The following is a 23,640-nucleotide window of genomic DNA, read 5'->3' as shown; positions in this document are numbered from 1 at the left end:
GGTATCAGGATCAAAACTGGGGTGGGTGGTTCAGCAGGTCTGCTCTACCCAGGCCTCTGCATCAGGCAGTGTCTTGCTTCCTGGCCTCAGAGCCAACTTCCAAAGTTCTAGCTGGATTCGGTCCTCACCCATAAATAGGGCGGCCCAGAGCTGCTGGCAATCATCCCAAGTCATCTGATGTGTATAAAAACAGTTTCCAATGGGCTGATAAAGGCCTGCAGCTTCTCTGGAAAAGGAGTGTTTAGGGTCTTCTAATTATACAACACACCGATGATGATGATGATGATGATGATGATGATGATGATGATGGGAATATATACCATAAATGGGGGTGGGGGACATTTTCCTCTTCCCCTTGTGTTTAACAGGGTCCCAGTGCTTCCCTCAAGGAGAGAATGAAGGCTGGTCTCGAAGCCTCAGACAAAGCTTGTTTCTTGGCTTTCCCTTTGGGGAGAACCATGTCCTCAGCTCCCTCTTACAGCTCCTGTTGGTCCAGTCAGAACATAGCTGAACATGGATCTCTTCAGGCCGAGCAGGGAGAATCTGTGGTACTTTGGGCTTCTCCAATCATTTTGACTGTACCACGAGGACCCTGACCCTCAAAGAAAGAACTTAAGTTTTCAAGCATGAGAGTGCTTAGGGCAAGGGCAAGGGTTAGCCAATGACCGGCGTAAGGGAAGTGATCAGGATGACTAAGAGAGCAGGTGACAACATTCCCGACCACCCTGACTGCCTGGGGATTCAAAGATCTCTCAGGTGGCCATCTCACCTTCAAAGAGGGCCACTCGTGTTCTCAGAGTGTAGTGTCTCCCTAGGGAGAAATGAATACCATATCATCCCCATCCAAGAAGCTCCTCTAAAAACTTTTTAATAGAGTTGAATTCCCTCCACAAGGGCAAATGATAGGCTGACTTAAAGAGACAGAGACAAACAGTGCAGATACATTGACAACAAGTGTTTGGGGTCTGGGGCCATTCAGAGATTCACCAGTCTGACAATATGATTTTAATAAGAACAGGCTTTTATTTTCAGATACTGGCCAGGACCGAATGAGACACTGGAAATTCTCTAGATAAGGCCCAGGCTGTCACTAGTCCAAGAGGTCTAAAAGCAAAACCCACAAAGTTACAATTTAGGGGAATTGCATTAACTCATATCCTGTCTGGGTGCAGCAAAGCTTAATTTCTGTAACATGTCAGGCAGATGCCTCAGTTATCCTGAGCAAGCAAGCGTTATATACAAAAACAGAACTAGCAATTAGCCTGTTAGCCTTGTGACCCATCATATTGAAAGAACAGCTGAAGCAGTGTAATATTTTACAAGATTGCGTAGTTTTTCAGAATGACCCAACTATTCTAGGAAAAGTGAAGGAAGTGTAGCTTGTACAAGCTAGGGGCTTAGATGCTAGAGGTACTTTTTTGTTATATTGATCTATAAAGCATAGTAATTAAAGCCTTAAATGTAATATTAACCATCACACGACCAGACAAATCACAGATGGCCACTGAGCATCCATTCATCCAACAGATGGAGTGTGTGTGGGATGCATCCTCCTGGTAATATCTCACACAGACCCTGGACACAGGATCCACAGTGGCATGTGATGTCCCTGCATTTTGTGTCCTAATCACATTGATGCCTTCTGTAGAACAAACTTACCTCCTGAGGTGTTCAGACCAGATGAATTTCCACTTATTTTTTGAGGAGGTGGTGTTGGGGTGTCAGGGCCCCCAAGTGTCCAGTTCCAGTCTCTGGGATCTTGGTGGGACTTCCAAAAATATTTCAGAGAGTTCACTAGAGATGACCACTCAGATACAGTTTATAGCCAATTGAGTCTTTATTCCTGTCAGTTGGGACTACACCCAAGTGTTTGGGGACCTGGGTGTGACCTCAAATGTCCAGAACTCAGAGGTTTTAAAGCAGAAACCATGTGCTGCCATCTTGCTCAGCAACTGAAAGGGGGCTTCACAGAAGCAAGCAGTTTAACAGAAGCTAAGATAAGCAGTTAGCTGGAAGGGTTGAGGAGTGGGGTTCTGCAGAAGCAAGCAGTTTAACAGAAGGTAAGAAGTGGGCTAGAACATCCTAACCTTAGATTTCCTAGAATGGAGTTTGGTTGCTTTCCATGGGATTCTCCATCAAGGAGATCAAATTCTAGTTAAATATGAAATGGCCTCAGCAAGAATCCAAGATGGAGGAACCACCACACTGTCTTGCCCTGTCACAGAATGAAGATCTCAATAGAAAAATCTAATTTGCTTTTGTATTGTCACATATTTAGGTATTTCTTACATAATAGTTACTAAAAGCATCCAGATTAAATCATCAAATAGTTATTGTGTTTCTTGACCTCAGATAAGTAAATAAAAGTTTGTATTTATGTTTCCAGGACAGCAATACTATACTTGTTAAACTTTGTCTTCTTCAGACTCTTAACTGATGGTCAATTTTTTTTCTCCCAATCCTATCACAAGACATTTTATAAATGTTACAGACTAATAAATAAATATAAGTATGCATGGCATTAACAATTGAGGCCAAATCTTAAACGGACTGAGGTATATGATGATCATGCTCTGAGAAAAACCAGTAGTGTGCTGAAGTTTATTCATACAAGTTAATTATGGTCAAATGACAAATTTTCAGGAATTTTGTGAACTGATGAACATCACATTTGTTTCTGGAAATTGGTCATGATGGAAACAATATATACTATGGATACTGGCAAATATTACCACCATACTTATTTTATTGTTTTGTTTTGTTTTCCTTTCCGAGAAAGCCAGCTGTGAAACACTTAACAGCACCCCATCATCAGAAATCTGCCGATAGGTCAGATGTTTGCACGTGCTAGATCACAGAAGCAAAAAATGCAAGGCAGGAGCAGCTGCTGTACAGTTGTCTGAGTGCAGATGCAGACCATCCACCACACCAAGTGCAGAATGTGGTTCTAGTGCTTTGCAAACTGCATTAGCTACCCTAAAGGCCAACAGAGAGAGCTGGTTTTCCACTGACTCAGGGGTTCACGGGGTTCGTGTTTTCCTCCTATGCAGAGTCAGAGGAGACCAGAAAGACATTGTGGCGGCACAGCTGCTTGCATTTCCTGCCAGCTTACTTGATTTGTTGTTTTCTTTTCATCAGTCTGCCCTTCACCCTCTTCAGTTTTCATACGTAAATCTCAGTTGCTGAATGAAGCTTTGTATTGTTATAAGTCCAGAGTAAGCTTATTCTTCAAAACAAATCAATGAAAACAAAACAAAACAAAAACAAAAACAAAACAAACTTGTAAGGTAATATAAATGAAAATCCCAAATTAAAAAGACAACACTATTAGTTTTATTGTAGAAATGTAAAAAAAAAAAAGGGGGGGGGCTTATCCTATTTTCAAAAGGTACCATAGTAAGTATGGGAAGATGTCTGTGCCATTAATTCTTTTAAAAAATAAAATACTGCGATCTGTTGGGTCCCAATCCTGGAGCAGGGGGAGGCAGCATCATGGAAATCTTCCAGAATGACATCCTGGCCTCAACTCAGGCTGGACTATACAAGGATAGCTGGCAGATAGAGGAAACCTCACCAGCAGCAGAACCCTGCAAGTTAGGTTGTTCTGGCCAAGAACAGCCCCCTCCCTCATCTCTTCCTACCTCAAGAAAACAGAGCATCTGGCTACCCATCAGAGCCCCACACCAACCTCCAGTCTCCTAGGTTCCTCTTAACAGGTACCTGTGATGCAGCTTCTGGCCCACTCTGCACCCCCTGCCCCCACCCAGGCAGTGTGGCCCACTACCCTACCAAGTCCCCGCACCACCACGAGGCAGCTTTCCCATTCCAGCTTTCTGTTTCCTCTCCCTGCAGCTACCCAGTTCTCCTTTAAAAACCAAGAAGTTTTTTCTCCTCTGCTGTGCTTCCTTCAGCCCCTGAGAGGTAGTCATGGCAGTTTTGGGTTCCACTAAATACCTCTGACTATTCTTTCTCCACCCTAGAGAGAGCCTCATGGCACTTTTGTATTTATAGTAAACTTTTGCTTTCAAACTATGGAGCAGTCCATGGTTTCACTGTGCCCTCCCTTACAGTATCCTAGTTACTTTTCCTGTGCCTGTAATAAAATACTTTGACAAAAGCAATTTAAAGGACAAAAGGGTTACCAACAGTCATAGTGCATGCCTTTAATCCCAGTACTCTGGAGGCAAAACCAGGCAGATCCCTGAGTTCAAGACCAGCCTGGACTACGTAGTGAGTTCCAGGACAGCTAGGGCAACATGGAGAAACTCTGTTTTGAAAAATAAAACAACAACAAAATAATAAAACAAAACAACAACAGCAAAATAATAAAATAAAAGCTTTTATCTGGGCTCAAGTTCATTTTTCTCCTAAGGAAGTCCTGGTCACAGGAATTTAGGTCAAGTTGCACCCATCATCAGGAAGCAGAGAACAATAAACATTTGTTACTCAGCTCACTTTCTTCTTTATGCATAGCCTACGATCCCAACCCAGTGAACGTTCATTGCAACCTGCGGTGTGTGGCGGTTCCACTTCAGTTAATGACTACAACCTCAAAGAGATGCCTAGAGGGCCTCCCACAGACAGTTCTAGATCCATTAATTTGACAGTTGAGAGTAAGCATCACAGCTGATACACTTCCTAAGTTCTAGGCTTTGTGCTATGTGGCAAATGTTGCCTTTTTTTTCATGAAGCTTATAACATAGTGAGAGATCCAAGAGTAAAACAAATATTCTGATAGATCAGTACACAATTAGTGGTTCTGCTAGCCACTCAAACCGGAGTGTACCATCCCCGCCATGTAACCACCTAGAAATGTAACTTCAGATAACCTCAAGTTTAAGAAAATTCATTCCTTTCCAGAGCAGTTCTTTGAGAATAAACTCTGACTATACTACATAAAACAAGGGAATTTGTTGAAAGACTCTAGGCAGATTATAGAAGGAACACACACACACACACACACACACACACACACACACACACACACACACCAGCATACAAAACATTGTAATCATTTTTGTAAAATTCTCCTTGTTACTCATCTTTCCTAACTTCCATTGGCCTTTCTTCCTCTTTTGATCAACTAGATCATCATTAGCAGAAGCACAAATCATTTTATACTGTTATATTATTTTATCCTTTGAGAGTTTTGAGTTTCATTCATGTTTTGAACATATTCACCACTATTCCCCAACTTTTTCCAGATCCGACCCCTTCTCTCTATCCACCCAATTTTGTGTCTTTAATAAATAAAGAGAAGAAAACCCTTCAAAACAACTTGTGCAGCCTACATATTCTTGGAAATGGGGTTGTGTAGCATGGTCAGCTTGTCAGGGGCCAGATACACTCTTAGAGAAAACTGTCTCTGTTTCTCAGCAGCTAACAATTGCTATTCACTTTTCTAGGAATGGGCCTTCTTGTGTAACTCTTGTCTCCAGGCTAGGAGTTGGCCTGGATTGAGATTGGACAGGTTTTGCACATGCTGTTGTCACAATCGCTTTGATTTCATGTGTGCAGCTGCTCAACTGTGTCCAGAGATCTTTCCTGATAGTTACCCACCACTTCTGGCTCTAACACTGTTTCCACCTCCATCCTTCTGCAATGATCCCTACGTCTTGGGAAAGTATGTGTAACATCTATGTTCCTTTAAAGGCTAAGCAATCTGCTTATTCTGTTCGCTTGGACCAGTTGTGGGTCTCTGTGTCAACACCATCTTCTGCACATAGAAGCCTCTCAGATGAGGGCTGAGTAGTGTGCTGATCTGTGGGAATCTGTAAGTCCTTTGGACTCAGTGTACTACTGTGCCATTTATAAGTGTAATAGCAGTAAACTCTTCTGTAGGGTCTATATCCTGTCTAGCCACTGGATCATCTTTTCAGAACTGCTCACCATCTAAGGCCTCCATTCTTACCTCTTCCTGAAAACTGTCCTTACTGATTGCTAAATTTCCTGTGGGATTTCTGTTCTGCTACTGAAAACTTAAAACTTAAAAGTCCCCAAGGATGCTTGACCTGGACCAACAGGTAGTTCTTCAGTGACAAGGATGATGAGGAGTGTATGAAGAGGATGAGGAGATCATCATCCTGAGGAGGCAGATGACCAAGGGATGAGAAGATAGAGAAAATAAGGAAGTTTGGGATCATAAGGTCTTAAGCTGATTGCTCATGCAATCAGGTTTGTTAAGAAATACAGCACTGTGTATACTCTTTGTGATGGGAGAGGATGAACAGGTGAGTGAAAAGCTATTGTACAATGAAACAAAGTCAGCAGGAAGCTAGTCAACGTTGCACAAAGGAACATAACAGAATGAACACGTAGCAACCTTTGTGACTAATAAACACAGCCCCTTAGGGAAGAAAGAGCTGGGCTTTCAGAATCTGAAGCTGTAGCTCCCCAAGGTCATGGTCCCAGATCATTCCTGGCTCTGCCAAGCATGTACCCTGGTTTTACATAATGAAGTACATTCTGTCTCCATACATGAGGTCTTCGGGAGAAGCTTTGAGTCAGTCTAGCCCTCAACAGATTCTCATACACAAAAGGCTACCATGCCCTTTCTTCTTCATTTCATTGACATTTTAAAAATTTGTTTTATAAAGATTGGATATATCTATAATGTATGTGTATAATGTATGTGTTTTAAAATCTCTCAGTTCATTGAGCTAATGAACTTATCATTATAACACATAGCTGTAGCTGAAAGTTTTCCTGTGTCCCACCAGGTCCACAGTCACTCAGACCCAAGTAAACACCCAGAAGCTTATATTATTTTTAAACTTGGCCATGGCAGGCTTCCTGCTAGCTAGCTCTTATATCTTAAATTAACCCATTTTTATTAATCTATGTTTTGCCACATTTTCTGCGGCTTTACCTACATCCCATTACATGATTCTCCTTGAGTGGTTGGCTGGCATCTCTCTCTCTCTGCTTTCTTCCTGACTCTCTAGTTAGAATGTCCAGCCTAACCTTATTCTGCTTCACCATTGGCCAAACAGCTTTATTTATCAAGCAATCAGAACAACACATATCCATAACATACAGAACGATATTCCCTTCATTTCCCCTTTTCTTTCTGTTTAAAAGGTTTGTTTTGACTTCAACATAGTAAAATTATATATAACAAAACAGTTATCAAGCAAGAATTATAGCTATAATATCTAGTCTATTTGTATTTGACAAAATTAAAATAAATATTCTATCTATCCTATGTTTGTGAGTCTAAAGTTTTTAAAACATTTTAAATGCCATATTCTGTAAGTCTTTGAAGTGTTTGAATATTACCTATCTAATTGAACTATATTAATGTATACCTAGAAAACTTAACTAACATGACTATAAGTTTTATTATCATGGATGACTAATTATTAATCTGTATTTTTAATTATACATTAAAAATTTAAATGATCTATACAAGCATAATACCTTAAACAAGAGTAGAAATATATGTACAGTATAACAAAATTAACTTTAAATTTGTATCAATAAACTAAAATCTATACCAATGTGAAACATTTTAAACAAGTTGCTTTTTAAATGTAGGTTCAATAATCTACCCTTTTATCCTATCATATCTACAGTCTATATTTCCATATCATATTCACCCTTTCTTCTTTTAGAAAGATATTGACTATGACCAATAACAACTTGTAAACAATAAGCTAAACAAAGACAAACATCCATAATCCATTTTTGGGGAATGTGGATGTAGTTTTCCAGGCTACTTCCTGCTAATAAAGGGAACTGTATTCTTATGGGGACACAAAGAAAATTTTAGGATTATGGTCAAGTCCTGACTGGAGTAGTCTGTGAAACTGCATTCTCTGAGCCAGTTACCTTGAAGTTGATTTTGGATGTTGAATGATCTGGGCCATGGTGTCATTGGAGACCTTTCAGGGATTCTTGGCTGGTCAAACCACATTAGCCTGGAAGCAATCCACAGGTTTTCATCTTCTGTGGAAACAAAAGCAGAACGTCTTTTTCAAAGCAATGTATCCTTAGACATAGATTTTGAAATCAAGATATCTTTAATATATATATATTGATTTAACTCAGCAGCTTTTACAATCAAATGTCTTTCTGCAGTTAAAAATCCCAAAGACAACACGATCCAGATTCTCTGTGTAATATCCATCTTTACATGGCTTTTTTTTAATATTATCTTTATTGTCTCTTTAAAGACTTTATTTTTTAAAACTTTCTATTTCTTTATATAGCTTTCTATATTCCTTTTCCTCTCTCTTCCAAGCCTACCTACATTTTTACACACACTTTAAACTGTTTAGGGTTTTTCCCATCTGAATCTGTCTTATTGTGAATCTATTGCTTTAAACTGCAGCATTACTAGCAGTTTAAATAGCAGCTTTGGCTGCTGGCCCCACCCACCTCAGTTTCCCAACATGGCAGAACTACATTTACCACCAGCTTTGGGGGAACCATACTAACCAATGGGCTCTGGGAGGCAGTGGATCTATGCTTTCATCTAGCATCTTGTAGCCAAAACACCTCTCTCTCTCTCTCTCTCTCTCTCTCTCTCTCTCTCTCTCTCTCTCTCTCTCTCTCTGGTCTGAACTAGCAAAAGTTAAATCCATCATACAGTGCACTGCCCGGCTCTCAGACACCACTGTGTACAGTGGCAGGAATCTGTCATGCTGCATTCAAGGCCGATAAGCTGTGAACCTGCCATACTGTAGCTCAAGCCTGCAGGCTGCGACATCTCTGTATCACAGCTTTCCTGAGAGACACAATTAGGAATCTGCTCTTGACTCCATTTTAGGACAGCCCCCTCCCCCGCTTCCTCAGGTTTTAGGTGGAAACTCTTGCCCCACATTTTGGTACCATTTGTAGCTGTAAGTTTTCCTGTGCCCTGCTCAGACAGAAAATAAGTTATTAGTGTTCCTTTAAGGGAGAATAGGGAAAGCTGTTATCAACACACATTTCTTCTATTTAGCTGCCAGAAAGCAAGAGGATCAGGGGCCCAGGCCTCTGCCCATTTCCACTCATGAGTGAAGGCTGAAGTTCAAGTGAAAGAAAACAATAAAAAAGCCTATATGATTCATACATAGATGACAATGTAATGACTACTGCTCCTAATTGTAACTTGGATACCTGCTGTTCTGTCAAAACACAGTTTCTAAAAGAGTCCTGAGTGTTTTATTTCTCCTGTTAATTTCTGAAGCCAGTGTCTATCTTATTACAACCAAAGAGAAATGATCAGAATACTTAAAAGGCTGAGTACGTCGAAGGGAAGCTGAATGCTGCTGTAGTAATGTAGGGCTTATTTTTCAAAAATTTATGTTTCAAAACTTAGATAGTATCACACTAAGGAGTAAATCACTTTGAATGGATACTCTACAGTTAGTGTAAGCTTTATATTTCAGGAAAAGCCCTGTGTGCTACAAGCTTCTATATACGGATGACACACAGTGAGTTGAACCAACCCACCAATGGCTTTTGATGTATATTATGAGTCCAACCACAATCTTCCTTCCAAGTTACTCTAGAACGCTTTTTAATGTGTGACAGGACAAGACAGTGCTGAGGTTCTTCCATCTTGTATTTTTGCTGAGGCCATTTTAGGTTTGACTAGAATTTGATTAACTTGATGAGAAGCTCTATGGAAAATTACCCAACTCTATTCTAGGAACCTGAGGCCAGTATGCCTAAATCAGCTTATTTTAGCTTCTGTTAAATTGCAGCTGTTGCAGATGCCAGGATGTAGTTTTTGCCTTTAAAAGCCCTTAGTCTGGACACTTGGTGCTACACTTGTGTCCTGAAGAAATAGTGAGTGACTTTAACATATAGGCATAGGTAATGTTTTTTTTTTAAGGTTTCCTTTTGAAGTTTATTCATACTTGAAAGCTTAGCTTCCATTCCAGCTTTTATGATTATTTAAATTTTTTTTATTTTTTATTTTTTTTAATTTTTCTTTATTAATAAATTTTCTACTCACTCCTTGCTGTGGGCCGCAGGAATATATCATAAGAACTCAGCTGGTTATGACAAAGTCACTACCTGGAGGAATCAGGGAATTCCTCCAGAGGAAGCCAAATCCCAAGGAGTTTTTGGTGTTACTTGGCTTGTTATATATCAGCTGTCTTCTGTTATGAAAATCATGTGTGCCTTCATAGTTTTCCCAATTGACTTTTCCCTAAGAACGGCTAACAATGTGGACTGATCACTCTCTAGACATACACATTCCAGGCATTTGGAGAACAGCCTCAGGAAAGGCTTTCTCTGGAATCAGATAACTCCACTAGCCACTTTCAAGGGCTAAAGGAGACACCACCCAGGTGGTTGCCCAACTTCCGAGGACTAACAGTGATAACCACCCACAGGCGAGTCTCCTGACTTAAGGTAAATTCCACAAGGAGACACCGCCCAGGTGGTCGCCCAATTTCCGAGGACTAACAGTGATAACAGCCCACATACAAGTCTCCTGACTTAAGGTAAATTCGACAAGGAGACACCGCCTAGGTCAGGTGGACGTTAAGTAATAGCTTTACACAATTTAGCTCGGACCCTCCTTTTATATACCGGGACCTCCAGGGCAGAGGGTCGGAGAAGAGAAAAGAGAATGGAAGAACTAGACGGGTAAGAACTTGAGAGGAACAAACTGAGATGGGGAAGAACTAGATTGAAGGGCTAGAAGAGAGGACTAGAGGAACGAGATGGAAGATGAGGAAGAGCCAGATGGGGAACAACAAGATGAGGAAGAACGAGATGAGGAGAGAGAAGGAGATGGGAGAAAAGATGATATGGGAAGGAACAAGATGGATGAGACCCTAGAAGGGGCAGAACAAGATGAAGGAATTAAGATAGAACCCAGAGGGGACCGCGGACAAGTGTAGAGAGAAATCAGGCAAGAAAAGACCTAAATATGAGCACAGAATATAAGCTTGTAACTGACACAGAATAATAAAGTTTATGGACTAAGGAGTTTCGTGTACATAGATTCATTTCTTCTCATCAAAGATTAATTACCAGCTGGTTGTAGATTCTTCCCGGACCCTGGGAGGGGACTATTGAGGGGCTGGACCCCCAAAGTCCCCGATACCTGGCGCCACGAACAGATTTAACTGTTTAGGTACTCAGGGGACTGATAGGAAGTAAGTTTTGGAGCATATCCAGGGAGAGAGGTATCGCTTCACAGAGGGTTGCCCAGTTAGAGGCTCAACTCTTCGAGAGGTACGATTTTTGGAGACCTCTGGAGTATCAGCTACAATCAGTCCTCACCGAAGGATGCTGCAGATCCCGGGGACACCGACCCCCCCGTTTGGAGCGGTGAGTAGCTATGAATACCCCCCCCCCAATAGTCAGAAAGAGTCTGAAGAGAAACAGCTTCTGATAGAAGTTACAGGACACAGGCTTAAGACGAAAGGCACTTCAGTCAGCTCCAGTCAGTTTACAAGCTTAGATAAGGAAACAACAGTCTATCTTAACCCCATAGTGCCTCTGAAAAAAATGTAAGGAAAAATTTAGGAGACCCCCTAAAAGCGGCCAACTTTATGAAATTGATTTACCGTCAGACTATGATAAGTGGCAGAGATTCTAAACCCTCCCTTATAGGGAGAAACCGGCCATTACTTCATTCAGGGTTTTACAAGGAGGTAACACAATATTCACAGTACAAGACCTTCTGAGGGTGTAAACTAGAACTAATGAAGTTCACTATGTTCTCCATAGTAGCAGCAGCAGCCTGTTACAGTCTTTTTTGCTAAAACTATTGGAATCTAAAGGCTAACTTGAGCCCTAAACTTCTCACTCCAGCAGCCAACTAGGAGCTCATTCCAGTGGCCTTTATTTAATAATGCAAGTCTCACAGCCAGTGCCGATTTAAAAACTAATGGCAACTCCCAGCTCTCCTAAAAAAGTGTCCTTTTCTCTCTCTTTCCTCTTTCTGAGTTGACTTTTAAGTTCTTGGTAATTTACAAAAATCTTGGCCAAGTACAAGAACTTCAGTTAACTCATTTCAAAAAACAGGTCCTGGTGAGGGGACGCCCTACTACGACCTGTATGGATTCATCAGACCCCTGAAGACGTTTGGGGGTTGGAATCCTAAACATCTGCCTTCTTCCCTCTGAACCTAACTATCTGCTATCTGCATCTCAGCTCACTTCTGCCTGTGAGTCATCTCCACCCTTCTCCTCACCTTGCCATTTCCGGTGGCTATCTGGCTTGATAGGGACTGGACAAATTGGCTGCAACTGCTATATAAAAAAAAAAAAAAAATCCTCTTCCTCTGTTTTAGTTTGGGCCTTTTACTGTGATTATCTCATTTATAAAGACAACTAACTTATAAATTGTTAAGAATAAGTTTACTTTAATTAAAGATAATTAAGAAATAAAACTTGTTGATTGATTGGCCGACCTAAACTGTAAACTGTTAAGGATAAGTTGTATTTAAGCCATAAGCTATTAGAGATAATTATCAGGATACAAATTAAAACTTGATCATCATAAATGATCAAATTCTCTAACACATAGACATCTAGATAGTTATTAATGATACATGAATCTCAGTAATAACCTAGAGATACTGAGGATGTATGCCTAAGTTAGATCTATGGATAAAGTTTTTATTGAGGTCTGAGCTATATAAGCTTAAGGAATGGACTTATATGCCTTAACATAAGAGTCTGTGGACCTCCCCAGAAGGGACACTGGGGCTAAATATAGGCTGTAGCTCCTCTGCTGTAAAAATTGTCCCAGTAAAGCTTGATCCTGACTTTACTAAAGAAATTAAGATTATTGCACAACCCTCTACAAAAACAATTCAGATTCATGCAGGGCAGAGCCTAGGCTGGTGTGAATTCCAATGATATGGCCTTCTGGATTCAGGAAATTAAATATCCCAAACCAACTAAACACTTAAAATACAGGGGAAAAATAATTGGCTTGCTAGACATAAGCACGGTTGTTTCTTATATTTCAGGAAAAGATTTGCCAAGTACTTAAGAGGACTCTTACTCCTTTATCTCTTATAGGCCTAGGTCAACCTAATATTATTGCTAGCAGCTCAAAAATATTAAGATGGTTAGATAGGTAAAATTATGACATATTCTGCCCATATGTCATCCTCCATACCTAACATACTATGGGAAAGAGGCATACTGTAACAAATGGATGTACCATTAGTCACTGCTATGAACTAATATCATCTCAAATGCATTAGATGGGTTTTAAACTTAAAGGAACTTGAGTAAACAAGCTCAAGGTATAATTGAGTCCATTATTCCAGAAATCATAAATGACAGACATGGCCTTATGTTATCAACATTTATCCTAGGAGCCACTGTCCACTGTTGACCCCATTACTTGTAAATCTGATGCTCCTATCTGGGTTTAGCAATGACCCTTAAATACTGAGAGAATTGTAATTGCTACCTGTCTGGTAGAGAAAAAACTTAAATATTGGGCATATAAAGCCCCCCACCAGCCCTTAAACCACCCCAATATCTTTTTATTTAGGAAAATCAGACTTATACACTGTTACAAGACCTTAAGAAATTAAATACAATTTATTAAAGCCAAGGGGAACCTCACAGCCTGGCTTCCCATCTCCCACGGCCATCCCCAGAAACCAAAAAATAATTGCCATAGATGTACAAGATTGCTTCTTTACCATGCCTCCTCACCCTAAAAATTGTCAGCATTTCAAATACTTTTAGCTTGCCTACTCTCCCTGCCATGATGGAGGCCAAAGCCGACATACAGAGCAGGAAATGCGAGTTCTGTTTATCCAGGACTCATTCTTTGAACAGAGTTCCTCATTTTATCCATACAGATTAACTTTCAGAACTAACTGTCAGTTATAGCTTCCTCACAGCCCCCCAACCTAATAATAATATATATGTATGTATATATTTACAATAATTTTATTGCATAGATGATATTATATTTTTGTCAAACTATGAAACTTATGAGTCTATAGAATGGCAAATAACTCTACAGGATATACTGGCACCTTTTCTTATGTCTGTCCAACAATTACAAATTCTCTCCCTGTGGAAGCTCACTCATGAGGCTTAATACACCATTTTTTCCACTCCTTTCAAATTTTGGGAATGCCTAGAGCTCATATATGGACCAAGGCTTTACATATACTCCAAGAGCTCTTAAGAATTGGCGCTTAGATTTTTCATATCTCCCACTACAGGCATTCCTTATTACCCCCAGGCCAAGCCACAAAGTTACACCTAAGCCTCTATGATCTCCTCACTGGTATTTGAAAAGGTCCTGATATTTTCATACTGTCAGGAAGAGGATATGCCTACATGTCTTCACAAGGACATTGACCTGCATTTATGATTCCTGGATCATCTGGTCACACCATATACTAGGCAGCTGCAGGACAAAGACACCCTAAAGCTGCCAGACTGAATACAGGCTGTTATTTACCTCTAGATTCTTAAATATTGAGCGTTGAATATAAATAAATTGATACAATTCCAGATCCCTTTGATAAACTGTTCATCAATGATATAAAACTTATAGAAATATGATTAGAAATAATAATTCTCTTCTAAATGTATTTTATTAACTTTTGTCAAAAGATAATGAGACTTGAGAGATATATAAATGACACATTTCAGATTTCATTCTCTGGCTATCCTGATTCTGTTGAGACTCCAAGGATTCATATTTTTGTCTGACAAAATTTACCACTGTTATATTGCTAACATATCTAAGCTTTTGTCCATTAAGAAGCTTCTTACAAGCTTCAGGAGATCAAAATTTACCAACGCTCACAAACCAAGAAGGACTTGGAGGAATGCAACCTAACTACAGTTCTTATCAAAATTACAAAATTTCTTTTTCTTCTCTGGTAGGGGGAGGAGCCTTCCCTCTTCCTGGCCTAGTATCCCCTTCTCTCATCTACTAACTATGCATTTAATATCCCATAGGTACACCTAAGAGAAAAAGTTTCCTCTTTAAAACTCCTCGGCTGCATGTTCTACCATTAATACATATATTTGTTTCCAGCAGAAATTCTAACCATTTAAAGAGTTACAGGTTTTCATCCTCTGGAACATAGACATGCTGTCTAGCTGCAGGTCTACATCCTACCCTCCAGCCCACATGGATGTGCTGTCCGGCTCAGCCTTACATCCCACCCTCCAGCCCACAAGACAAGAAAGTCTGCTGCACATGTCTCACAGAGCCTGAAACAGCCTGTGCTTCCTGGGTTTCCACTGCATTCCAGGCCTCAAGACCCCCAGCTTCACCCCCATATCCGCAGGAAGTAACCATGAGAGAATTCTACAGCCCCTTTGTCACATACCCCTCTTTCTGAACTGAACTCTCCAGCCCAGGGGCTGGACTGCCCTTAAAAAAAAAAATGCTCTATTATCAATTATATAAGTCCTGCCCATGATCCTGAAATATATGTACTATCAGATGTTCTCTTCATGTACTTATGATATATATGTAAGTCTTGCTATGTATACCCTGACACAGGTTATTACTGTTTTCTCATAGCTAGTGGTTTAATATTACATTGATTACAAATTTAAACTAGGTAAGCTTCAGCTGCAGCCTTGGTCCCACAGGTGCTCATGACTTACTTAGGTAACTCTTTAACTATGCCTCCTTAAAAGACTGGTTAACCAAATTAATACCACTAACCAAAGATTAATAGATAGAGTTAATGTTCCAAACTAACCATTTCTTTTTGATAAGTCACAATCATAGTATTCAGACACTTTGGACCATATTATGCCATACTAGCTAAAAATAGATTTTTATGATTACTCATCTGCTCCCTTTTGGAGACAGAGATAGTCTAACTACATACAGCTGTACCTATTAGATGGTTAAACTAATCCTCAGCCTGCCATCTCTATATAGTATTGATTATAAATATATATTATAGGTACAATATTGATTAAAAATCAATGTTAATCATTACTTATCATTTTTCAGAAATCTCCAAACTTAAGTTTATCTACATATTGACTGTCCTAAAAAAAAAAAAAAAAAAAATTTTTAACTAAATGAAAAAAGGGGAACTGCTGTGGGCCGCAGGAATATATCATAAGAACTCAGCTGGTTATGACAAAGTCACTACCTGGAGGAATCAGGGAATTCCTCCAGAGGAAGCCAAATCCCAAGGAGTTTTTGGTGTTACTTGGCTTGTTATATATCAGCTGTCTTCTGTTATGAAAATCATGTGTGCCTTCATAGTTTTCCCAATTGACTTTTCCCTAAGAACGGCTAACAATGTGGACTGATCACTCTCTAGACATACACATTCCAGGCATTTGGAGAACAGCCTCAGGAAAGGCTTTCTCTGGAATCAGATAACTCCACTAGCCACTTTCAAGGGCTAAAGGAGACACCACCCAGGTGGTTGCCCAACTTCCGAGGACTAACAGTGATAACCACCCACAGGCGAGTCTCCTGACTTAAGGTAAATTCCACAAGGAGACACCGCCCAGGTGGTCGCCCAATTTCCGAGGACTAACAGTGATAACAGCCCACATACAAGTCTCCTGACTTAAGGTAAATTCGACAAGGAGACACCGCCTAGGTCAGGTGGACGTTAAGTAATAGCTTTACACAATTTAGCTCGGACCCTCCTTTTATATACCGGGACCTCCAGGGCAGAGGGTCGGAGAAGAGAAAAGAGAATGGAAGAACTAGACGGGTAAGAACTTGAGAGGAACAAACTGAGATGGGGAAGAACTAGATTGAAGGGCTAGAAGAGAGGACTAGAGGAACGAGATGGAAGATGAGGAAGAGCCAGATGGGGAACAACAAGATGAGGAAGAACGAGATGAGGAGAGAGAAGGAGATGGGAGAAAAGATGATATGGGAAGGAACAAGATGGATGAGACCCTAGAAGGGGCAGAACAAGATGAAGGAATTAAGATAGAACCCAGAGGGGACCGCGGACAAGTGTAGAGAGAAATCAGGCAAGAAAAGACCTAAATATGAGCGCAGAATATAAGCTTGTAACTGACACAGAATAATAAAGTTTATGGACTAAGGAGTTTCGTGTACATAGATTCATTTCTTCTCATCAAAGATTAATTACCAGCTGGTTGTAGATTCTTCCCGGACCCTGGGAGGGGACTATTGAGGGGCTGGACCCCCAAAGTCCCCGATAACTCCTCATGCTATTCACAGACCCCCCCCTCCATCCTCCCACCCCAGCCCTCTTTCCCAAGCCACCCTGCATCCCCACATCCCCAAAATCGAGGTCTCCCATGGGGAGTCAGCAGAGCCCAGCTCACTGAGCCTAAACAGGTCCAAGCCCCTTCCCACTGCACCAAGGCTGTGCAAGGTGTCACACCACAGGCACCGGATTCCCAGAAGCCTGCCCATGCACCAGGAACAGATCCTGATCCCCCTGCCTGGGTGCCCCCCAAACAGTTCGAGCCAAACAACCATCTTCCGCGTCCAGAGGGTCTAGTCCAGTCCCATGGGGGCTCCACAGTCACCAGTCCACAGTTCATGGGCTTCCACTAGTGTGGCCGGTCATCTCTGCACATCCCCCCATCTTGATCTCAGCGTCCCTCGCCTGCAGTATCTTTCCTCTCTCTCATCAATTGGATTCCCGGAGCTCAGCCTGGTGCCTGGCCGTGGATCTCTGTATCTGCCTCCATCTGTCACTGGACAAAGGCTCTATGATGACAGCTAGGTTATTTGCTAGGCTGGTCACCAGAGTAGACTGGTCCAGGCACTCTCTGGACCACTGCCAGGGTGGGGTCAACCTTGTGGATGTCAACATGCAGAAGATTGCAAATAGATCCATATCTGTCGCCATGCACAAAACTCAAGTCCAAGTGGATCGAAGACCTCAACGTAAGTCCAGTTACACTGAACTTGATAGAAGAGAAAGTAGGAAGTAGTCTGAACAAATTGGCACAGGAGACCACTTCCTAAATATAACACCAGTAGCACAGACACTGAGAGCGACAATTAATAAATGGGACCTCCTGAAACTGAGAAGCTTTTGTAGAGCAAAGGACATGGTCGATGAGACCAAACAACAGCCTACAGAATTGGAAAAGATCTTCACCAACACCACATCTGACAGAGGGCTGATCTCCAAAATATATAAAGAACTCAAAAAGCTAGACATCAAAATACTGAACAATCCAATTAAAAAATGGGCTACAGGTAATGCTTTTTTAAAAGGGACTCCATTTGTATAGGAAATAAAACGGTTGACAAATGGGATCTCATAAGGTGGAAAGCTCCTGTGTAGCAAAGGAAACTGTCAGGCAAATGAAGAGACAGCCTTCAGAATGGGAGAAAAGTTTACCAGTTACACATCTGATAGAGGACTAGTGTCCAGAATATGTAAAGAACTTAAAAACTCTGAACACCAAGAAAATAAACGGCCCAATCAAAAATGGAGGCTATAGAACCAAACAGAAAGCTCTTAAAAGAAGAAATACATATAGCTAGGAAGTATTTTTAAAGTTGTTAAATATCCTTAGCTATGAGAAAAAATACTATTAAAACCACTTTAAGATTTCATCTCACCCCACTCAGAATGGATATCAAGAATACTAATAACAAGAAACACTGGTGTCGGTGTGGGGAAAGGTGGATCTTAGACACCATTGATGGGGCTGAAAACTAATACAACCCCTTTGGAAATCAGAAGATTTATCAAAAATAAACCCCACTATAATGTACATGATCTAGCTACTCCTAGGCAAACGCTCAAAGGACTCTATATCCTACGTCAGGGATAATCATGTTCGATATTACCTTATACACAATATCTGATAAACACAGCTTAAATACTGATGGAAGAGTAATAAAGATGTGGTATATATACTCACTGGCATATTACTCAGGTATAAAGGGAAACTAAATTATGAAAATTTCAGGGTTATAAATAGAAGTGGGAAAAGTATTTTAAGTGAGGCAACCCAGACCCCCAAAGGACAAATGCTGCATGTTTCTATGAGGATATTAGCTTCAGCTCTTGACTGTGGCGTGTCTTAAATGGAATGCCTGTGAAATCCAAGAAACAAGGAAGGAGATAGGTATGAGAAGGGACGGTAGAATACAGGTGAAAGAGAGGTAGAGGAATACTGCAGCTAGAAGCGGGGAGAAACACTGGAGGACCGGGCAGATGAAAGCATAGGGTTGGGAAGGATTATCACAAAACAAAACCAATAGACAAGAATAAGTGAGAGACGTTTGTAGCGATGGTGGACGTGGGTGGTGGAGAGATGGGGAGTAAGAGTTATCAGCATGCAAAGTGTGCATACATGAAATTGAAAAAAGCAATAACAACATCTTTAAAATTTGAAGGCCACTAAGGAAGAAGGCGGAGTAGAGCAGAAAGTGGCTATCTGGTAATGTCTTCTCTGACCTAGTTTTTTTTTTTTGTGTTATTACATGAAATCTTCAGAAACATATTTTTTAAATATATTTTAATGAATGTAGGAAATACTAGGTTTCATCCTAACATCCTCAGAGTTAATTATTTCTCGGGGTGGTTAATCCTCCTTCCAGAAGGCATGGATAGTAAAACAAAACCCCCAGCGCAGGAGTGAGCTACTTCTTTATGAGTTGTTGGTCAAGGAGTAATAACAACAGCCCTAAACATCACAGCCTGAAGCCATTGCTCTGAGTTGCCCACCAAAATTTAAGGGAAGATCCTATTGCTAAAATCACTTTGTTCACAAGATGTGAAGAAATTTCTGTTGCTATCACTCAGTGTTTCAGCTTTTGTGAAATGAGGACAGAGGCAAGCCAGAAATTGACTTTGAATGTGAACACATTGTTCATTGCTTACCCTTTGACTAAGATCAAGTGTGTAGGATGCACACTTTCCCAGGCCACATGGTCTCTAAACACTTTGACACAACTAAATTAGGATTGGCGGTGCCAGCTACAGAGAAGGAAAGAAAGAGAGTACCAAAGGCTTTTGCCATGCTTCTATTTCCACAAGTAAGAACGGTGGACAAGAAACCCTCATTTACAGCGTAACTGGCAGAGTAAGAGCTACATTGCAGTGATTGTAAGCTAGCCAAGGAGATAGAAACGTCACAGCAATATTGCAAAAAAAATATACCCCAGCTCACAAACATCACACTTACATTTGTGCCTTCTCAATATAATGCAACTACCAATGAGTACTTCAACCCTGACAGAGCCTGAGGCTCGATTTAAGTAGTATCAAGAGGGGATAATGTGGATAAGTAATAGTCAGCCATTTTGTCTATGCAATGTCAATCCCATAGGTATCTTTTCCTCTTAATTTTTTTTTACCAAAGGTTATTTATTGGTGTGTGTGTGTGTGTGTGTGTGTGTGTGTGTGTGTGTTTGAAGCATGGCTTCATCCTACTCCAGGCTGATCTAGAATTTACTACAGCAAGGTTTAGCGGGAGTACTGGGATTACCGGCTTGCCTCAACATACTTGGCTTTAAATTTTTCTTCATATTTGGATACTTGAGCTCACTTTAAGTATGATCCAGGACTTAATACATGAAATATTCATATTATCTCAAATTTTCCAGTTGGCATTCCATCCTGGATATAAATAATGGACATATCAACTATCTTGCTACATCCCTCATATAAGGCAGATGACAAACTCCTACCTCTCCTCTCTAGAGAGAGGCTCATATTTTGGTCCTCACAGTCCCTGGCTTATAGAAATTTTAATATACAACATTGTTTTATTTTTGCATCTGTGAGAACTGAGACAAGGAGATAGAAGCGTTATCTAGGACACTTATGCCTTGCCTGTCAAATTGATTCAAGGACATTTGAGAGGCTCAGTCTTAGGCAAGAAAACTTGGCACAAGGACATCGTTGTGACTTTTCTTGGCTCTACCATTTAAGAGTCCCAAGAGCTTTTAGCACCCTGTCCACCTTGAAGGTCTTCATTTCTAGCCTACTGGTCTTAGCTGGAAACTCCCTAGTTAACCTGCCTCGTCAGAGTTCCTCTATTTAGAAAAAAGAAAATGAGAGGGAGATGCTAGAAGAACTACCAGTTCTCCCACGAACCAAGATGAGATAGATTTTCCAAGCCAGGAACGTCAGGTAGTCTGAAACCTGGGTAAGTGAGAGCCATGGAATTCCACACAGAACAAAGCCAGACAATTTCTAGGTATATAATTCAGTGTAGTGAATAAGGAATAGAAACACTGTACTACAGAAAGAGAATTGTAGCAAGGCCAAAGCTGTGCACAGACCATGCTGTCTCTAAGAAGATAGTCCTGCAGGAATCTGATGACCTGTTTCACCTTTTTTTTCTTTTCTTTTCTCTCTCTCTCTCTCTCTCTCTCTCTTTTTTTTTTTAGTTTTAAAAATTATATTTATTTTGTGGGGTTGGGAGATATGTGTGTGTGTATGGTGGGCATGTGTGGAGTCAGAAGTCAATTCTTTCCTTCTGTCACAGGAGTCTCGGGGTTCAATCTCAGGAGGCCAGGCTTGGGGGCAAGCTCCTTTACTCACCAAGCCATCTCACCAGCCCCAAACAGGCCTTTTCTTTATGTTCCAGAGTTCTCACTGCATGCATGTTTCATCTTGTCTTCCCAGTTTTCATTTTCTCCCCGAGGATTCCTCTACTTTTGAAATCCTTCCCAGCATCAAGGGATCATTAAGAAAGCCAAGCAAATGACTCAGGATTCCCCAGCACTTAATGGGGTCTGCCTGATTTTTTTTTTTAATAGCACAAGTGATCAGCAGACTTTCCGTTCTCCTAAAGCCGATGTCACAGATGGGGTGGCAGTAGATAGTTTGCTTCCTGTGGATATTCTGGTGGGAGCCGACCACCACGGATGAGGACTCTCCCATTGAAGTACTGGTTGGGATGATTTCTGAAGTGGAACTTGAGGTGGGTTAAGAAATAGGTCTTTTTGGTAAAAGCTCTGAAACAGTAAGGGCAAGGGATCTTTCCTCATGAGCTCATCACTGGCCTAGAGTTGGGTCTGACATCTAGGGATGAGGCTTTGCTGTTACTTGCCTTATTTCTGGCCACTGGTGTAAGCCCCTCAAGCCGCACACATGGCCAGGCCCCTCCCCTGAGGACCTCCAACTGGCAAGTTCCACCCACAGAGCACTCTTACTTGCCCTAACTGCTATACTCCGCCCCCACCCTACAGAGTAAAAAGCCCATTCTCTGGACTTGAAATTCCATTAATCTCCACCCTGGAAAGCTCACCCCAAAAAGCTTCCAACCCCCTCCCCAAGAAACTCTATATAAGTCCTGGCTTCTGCTCAGTTCTCTGCTGTTTCTCGCCCAAACACAGGCAGATCTTTTCCCTCCCAATAAATCTTTTATGTGAAATTTGGTGGTGTGACTTTGTGGTATTCCTCCCTCCTGCCAGGATCCCTTTCCATCCGAGCTGTAATGCCTGCAACTGGTCCCTGGATCACAGCATGTTCCTGGCTGCCGGCCACTGGCTTCCTGTTTCGGTGTACCTTCAGGTGGCTTTTGGCCTCAGACCGATCTTGGAAACACTTTCCACACTCAGGGCACAAACAGGGCCTATAACCTAAATAAGCACATCCGTGACGGCTCAGTCCAGAAACATCACAGTAATTCTTGCCCCAGAGATTGCAAGAGAAAGACCTCTCTTCACAGTGCCAGGGCTTGCAGCCGAGGGCTTTGTCACTAGTTGTCTGTCACCAGAGGGAACTGGTGATTTAAGAGGTAGATGTTCTTTTTGAATCATTTGCCACAGGTCAGGCAGAAATAGAGCGGTCCACTTTTGAATAACCCTGTGCAAGCAAGAGAGGCCTTCCCTTCATCATCACTCTCCTCATCTCCCAGGTGTGGGCTAGGTTCTTGAGGTTTCTTCTTGCTTCCTGTTGCCTTTGGGGGATAGAGCACTGACCTCCTCTGTCCCTTGCCTTTGTGCGTGGTGTTCTGATCCACAAACGTCAGGTTCCTGAAGGTTTCCGACAGCACATTCTGGTAAAGGGCCTTCTCCGAGGCAGTCAGACCTTCCCATTCTTTCTGTGTGAAATCCACTGTCCTCCCCTCATAAGTGACTGCTATCTAGAATGGCTGGGCAGACTGACTCTTAGCTGCCATTATTTGGTGTTTCCAGGCTGGCACTAGGTGTTTGACTTCTATTCCAGACTGCATCTAGCCTCTATTGGTTTGTGCCCACTTTTAGAAATCTCTGATTGTGTTTTCCTGGTCTAGGAGCCTTGACTCACAGTCCCTCTACTTCTGCTCCACTCCGATCTATAACAAGCCTTTCTCTGTCCTGCCAGCCAGCTCTCAAATAATGACACAGAGACTTCTTATTAATTATGAAAGCTTGGCCTTAGCTTAGGCTTGTTTTTAACTAGCTCTTATAACTTAAGTCAACCCATTTCTGTTAATCAGTGTTCTGCCACGTACCACCCATCCTGCTTCTTCTGTGTCTCCTGGCATCTCTCCTGTGTGCTTAGATTCCTTCTCTTATTTCCTTTCTCTCTGCCTGGAAGTTCTGCATATACTTCCTGCCTAGCTATTGGCTGTTCAGCTCTTTTTAAACCAATCATAGCAATATTCACACAGTGTACAGCTATTCCACAACATGTACCCCTTTTTGTCTAAATAAAAAGAAAAAGTTTGACTCTAACATAGTAAAACTATATACAATAAGAATAATTATTAGGGAAGAATTACATTTACAATGACCACTCTATCTGTATTTGACAAATTCAGAGAA

At 41.3% G+C, this 23,640-nt stretch overlaps 1 pseudogene; it reads right to left on the bottom strand.

Moving 5' to 3' along the window:
* Window positions 1-30: 30 nt before the first annotated feature.
* LOC128118752 (zinc finger protein 57-like) lies at window positions 31-23,012 on the bottom strand (annotated as a pseudogene).
* Window positions 23,013-23,640: the final 628 nt, after the last annotated feature.

The sequence above is a fragment of the Peromyscus californicus genome, unplaced genomic scaffold (assembly GCF_007827085.1).
Source record: "Peromyscus californicus insignis strain IS unplaced genomic scaffold, ASM782708v3 Scaffold_22__1_contigs__length_63687245, whole genome shotgun sequence".
Classification (NCBI taxonomy): domain Eukaryota; kingdom Metazoa; phylum Chordata; class Mammalia; order Rodentia; family Cricetidae; genus Peromyscus; species Peromyscus californicus.
The sequence above is the reverse complement of the archived record's forward strand: the minus strand, read 5'-3'. Positions and strand labels throughout refer to the sequence as shown.